We start from the raw sequence: 5666 nt of genomic DNA on the forward strand, positions 1-5666 counted from the left end.
TCTCTCTCTCTCACATGTCTTTCACTATGTCTTTATTTATTTATCTATCTATACTTTGTGTCTCTTTTTCTTTGTCTGTCTGTCTGTCTGTCTGTTTGTGTCTCTTTCTTTATGTGTTTCTCTCTCTCTCTCCCTCTCTCTCTCTCTCTCCCTCCCTCCCTCTCTGTTGGTTCTCTGGTGCTCTGTCTGGCCTGTCCAGGCCTCCCTGGGTGATTCAGCCCCGGTGTGAGTCACCTGTTTCAGACTGACTGTAGCCTCTCTGTTATGACTTCAACACCGTCCTGAAGCACCGCTGGCAGTGGTTGGTTGACGGTTCTGATCTGATCAATGAACCAAACACAGCAGAGAGGGCACTGACCCTCTGTGAGTAGGAGTTGATACTGTCTGGCTGATGAGTCTGTGTGTGTGTGTGTGTGTGTGTGTGTGTGTGTGTGTGTGTGTGTGTGTGTGTGTGTGTGTGTGTGTGTTTGAGTGTTTGCACTTGTGCTAGCATGTGTGGTGTGCGTGTCTGTGTTTGTGTGTATATGTACGTGTGTGGGCGTGTGTGTGTGTGTGTGTGTGTGTGTGTGTGTGTGTGTGTGTGTGTGTGTGTGTGTCAAAGAGGACCGCTGGGTCAATAAATGAGTTGCAGTCTAGTCATTTCACACACAGCCCTATATCTAAAGCTTCAATCAGGCATGATGTTTCCTTTAGGACCGATTTGGAGGCCACACCGAGAGGAGTCTTTCCAACAACCGAATGGCGGCCCAACAATGTCACAGATGTTAAAACGCCTGCTGCTGTACTGTGTCTGTTTTCTACTTAGAATACACGCCAAATACACACAGTAGCTTCATTCTATGTAGTAAGCAAGTGTGGATATGGGAACATACAGGTCTCCCTTGTCTTGGCCTAAGTCTGAAATCTGGGATCATGGAACAGACGGACCCTCCGTTCCTCTAGATGGATTTGCAAGGTTGGAGATTGATTTCGCTAGATAAATGAGGTGTGTGTTCTAGAATGTGTGTCTGTGTGTGTGTGTGTGTGTCTGCATGCATATGTGTGTGTGTCTGTGTGTCTGCGTGTGCACATGTGTGTGCGTGCGCATGTGTGTGCGTGTGCGTGCATGTGCGTGTGCGTGCGTGTGTGTGTGTGTGCGTGTGTGTGTGTGTGTGCGAGTGAGGACAGGCAGCAGATGGGTTTCATTTGTAAATCCATTTGGACCGGCGGTGTTTTCACAGTATTAAAAAAGGCTCTAACAAACGCCTCTAAAGTGGCTGTGGCATTTCGTGGCAAGACCGTGAACTTTGCGTCTCTCGCAGCAGAAGGGTCCCAGTGTTGGTGAAAAAGCTCGCAGAGGTTTTCAATAAAGGGCCGATTCCAGTCCAGTTTCCTCTTCGGCTAAAATACAGGGGTTTATTAAGGGTTACTGTACAGGGCTGGAATACTGACAAATTAAAAGCAGACCCAGGCCTTGAATCCAGGGATACAGGAGGGTTTTGGGGGGGGGGGGGGCGCAGGGGGGGGGCGTGAGGCAAAGCAAAGTGCTATTTTTCTCCTCTGTGGAAGGAAGAGGAAAAAGTGAGAGTGTTCTAGAACTCCCAGGAGGCCTCAGTTATGCGTTGAAACGAATTTTGGGCCAAAGAGCAACCCTGCTCCAGTCTGTGCTTTGTCGCAAAAAGTTCAAGGTCTGTTCTCTGTATGTGTGTGTGTGTGTGTGTGTGTGTGTGTTTGAGTGTTTGCACTTGTGCTTGCATGTGTGGTGTGCGTGTCTGTGTTTGTGTGTATATGTACGTGTGTATATGTGTGTGTGTGTGTGTGTGTGTGTCTGTGTGTGTGTGTGTGTGTGTGTGTGTGTGTGTGTGTGTGTGTGTGTGTGTGTGTGTGTGTGTGTGTGTGTGTGTGTGTGTGTGTGAAGGGCTTTCGGAAAAGGAAGAGGAGGCAGAGCAGAGTGGGCAGGAAAAGGCCGGGCTGGAACAATTATGTAAGGTATCACAGATTGTTAAACCTGCTGAAGATGCAGGAAAAAGGTGTATCCCTCTCTGGCTGCCAGGACGTCTAGTCCTGCTCTGACTCCAACCGCTGGCTCCTCTAGCCTCGGGGTTCCTGCCCTAAATGTGTCCCTCACATAGGGACCAGTTGAGAGAGAGAGAGAGAGAGAGAGAGAGAGAGAGAGGGGGGGGGGGGGAAGAGAGAGAGAGAGAGACAGAGAGAGAGATAAAGAGAGGCATTTTAAGCCCTGTTCAACTAACCCAAAAAGGTTTTCTTCCACTCAATTCAGGCCCCTGAGTCTGTGTGTGTGCGTGTGTGTGCGTGTGTGTGTGTGTGTGTGCGTGTGTGTGTGTGCGTGCGTGTGTGTGCGTGTGTGTGCGTGTGCGTGTGTGCGTGCGTGTGTGTGTGTGTCTATGTCTTTATACAGTAGAGGTGTGTTTGTGCTTGCGTTTCTGTGTGTGTACAGTGTGTGTGTGTGTGTGTGTGTGTGTGTGTGTACAGTGTGTGCTGCACGTGAGTGTGTGTGAGAGTAGATGTGTGTGTGGCCTTTCAGAGTCAAGCGGATGTGTACGTTGTATACAGTATCCACTCAGAGTAGGTTAGTGGAGGAGGGCTCAGCCCAGCTGTGTGGAGCGCACGTTTTCCTACTCCCAGAGACCAGGATGAGATGATGGTTTATCCTGTGTGTGTGTGTGTGTGTGTGTGTGTGTGTGTGTGCCTCTCCCTCACTGTGTGTGTGTGTGTGTGTGTGTGTGTGTGTATGTGTGTGTGCCTCTCCCTCACTGTGTGTGTGTGTGTGTGTGTGTGTGTGTGTGCCTCTCCCTCACTGTGTGTGTGTGTGTGTGTGTGTGTGTGTGCCTCTCCCTCACTGTGTGTGTGTGTGTGTGTGTGTGTGTGTGTGTGTGTGTGTGTGTGTGTGTGTGTGTGTGTGTGTAAGGGGATTACCGGCCGTTGGAAGCCCTCTCCACGCTTAGACAAATGGGGGAGATCAACGCGGAGAGATGGATGACAGTTAGTGGATTAAGGGTCAGGGGCTGGAGCTGCTGGCTGTCACTTTCCAAAGCGGGGGAATGTGGCCTGGAAAAAAGACATAGTCACAGCAATAAACAGGATACAAACATGACAGAGAGACCAGAGAGAAACCATCCCTCTCTCTCTCTCTCTCCCTCAGCGGGGAAATCATGTGGATGTACACTCTTTAATAAATGAGAGCCAGTCGTCCGATTTCAGTTTGTAACTCCCTAAGAGAGAGAGAGGGAGAGAGAGAGGGAGAGAGAATGGGAGAGAGAGAGAGAGAGAGAGAGAGAGAGAGTGGGAGAGAGAGAGAGAGAGACAGAGAGAGAGATAAAGAGAGGCATTTTAAGCCCTGTTCAACTAACCCAAAAAGGTTTTCTTCCACTCAATTCAACTCAATTCAATTAAAAAAATCTATATATACATATTGGAATGTATTTCTCTGAATCCTCCATTGATTTGAATGGAGATGCATTGATATCCATCTATACACTGGCAGTTCAGTAGAATGTATTCGCTGCAGTTCTCACTTCATCTCTTGTATCCTCTTCAACCTTTAATGCCTCTGTATCAGGAGAGGCTGGTGGAGGTAGGAATTGGAGGACTGGCTCATTGTACTGCATGGAATGGAATGAGGAATGGACTGTTTGATACCACTACATTTACATTCATGGCATTTAGCAGACGCCTTTATCCAAAGCGACTTGCAACAAATAACATTGATACCGTATCTCATTCCATTCCGCGTTTTACACTGAACCCGTCCTTCGATTTCTACCTCCACCAGCCTCCCCTGCTCTCTCTCTCTATAACCTGGGTTTGCGTGAGGAGAGGAGAGGGGAGAGAGAGAATGAGTCACGTTTCTGTGGTGGAGAGAGAGCGTGAAATGAAATGTGAATGTGACCTCGAAGGCAGATCTCCTCAGCTTGTCCTGACTAGGTCAGGGTGACAGGCTTATGAATGGGCCCACAGACGCCCGAGAGAACACTGATAACCACACACACACACACGCACACACGCACACACGCACAGACACACACACACACACGCACACACACACGCACACACACACTCACAAATACACGCTCACACGCACACACACACACGCACAAATACACGCTCACACGCACAGACACACACACACACACACACGTACAGCGCAGGCCCTCAGCGGGAGCATTGATAACCAGGACAATGGCGGCTGGACAGGACAATGGCGGCTGGACATCGCTTCATCAGTCTGCTCTCCGAGGATGGGGGGTGGGGATAGTGCACACACGCACGCACACACACACACACACGCACGCACGCACGCACACACACACACACACACACACACACACACACACACACACACACGTACAGTGTGTCAGTGCACTCAGAGACGATGATCGAGTTGGATTGATGAAGCAGCATGGGCCTAAGTGGGTCGTGACCACTGTAATGAGTACACACACACACACACACACACACACACACACACACACACACACACACACACACACACACAGGCACATACACACACACACAGGCACACGCACGCACGCACGCACGCACACACACACACACACACACACACACACACACACGTAATCTCTGCTTTCACCTCTGTCAAACCACACACAGAGGCACACACACACACACACACACACACACACACACACACACATATGTAATCTCTGTCAAATCGCGTCTCCACGGTCGCTCAGCGGTACACACACCGAAATGCGTGACCCCTCTGTGAGGTCACTCGCCGCAAGGAAGCGTCACGCCAGGCCAGGAGATTTTCCCTAACCACGTCACCTTGGACTTGGAAAAACTCGGACGATAGCTTTCTATTGCATCTTGGAGTGCATAGTTTCAGAAACTGATATTGTCATTTGGACCCAAATGGAAAAGCTATATTTTGATTTCCAGAGCGCTGGTTGTAAATTGCGCTCCAACAGTTTTCCACTTTCCACTTCCAAAGAGACTGAGCCCTCGTAATTTAAAGGACTGGACTTCTTCAATACGCAGGAAAAAAACACATACTGTAGAATAAATTTAGCAAATATGATCCTGAGCTTATCAGCGGTCTTGACTGGGCTTTAAATCCTTAAAATAAAGTAATAATACAAGATTATTATCTTCCCCTAGGGGAGTCCTCAATATTCAAAACGGCTTGTAACTCTTTAAGTGAGAGATAGAAAGAGAAAGAGAGAGAGAGAGAGAGAGAAAGAGAGAGAGAAAGAGAGAGAGAGAGAGAGAGAGAGAGAGATAGGGAGAGGCATTTTAAGCCCTGTCTGCCTGCAAACTGTCAAAAGGCTACATTGACTACAGTCATGGGTTAAACCATTGGATTTAAAGCACTGAACAACATGTCCATCCTAACACAGCCGCCATTTAGGATCATCAAGGAAATGACACAGTCGTCAGATAACCCAGATGCACGGTTCGGTTAATTTTCAAATGAGGGATGTGTAGATTTGTAACTGTCGTTCTTCACACGCATGAAGTATCACAGCCATCTGAGTTCCATCCTGCTAGATTTGTTTGAACAGGAAGCTTGATATCATTTCCTGTATCCTATATTGCATTTTTGCATATTTGCACATGACACCCCATGTTCCTATCTTCTCAAAATATCTAAAAAAAAACGTAATATTCGGTTTTATCAAGCTGGGCTACAGTTTGTGGGGGGC

Source organism: Argentina silus (genome assembly GCF_951799395.1).
Source record: "Argentina silus genome assembly, chromosome: 9".
Taxonomy (NCBI): domain Eukaryota; kingdom Metazoa; phylum Chordata; class Actinopteri; order Argentiniformes; family Argentinidae; genus Argentina; species Argentina silus.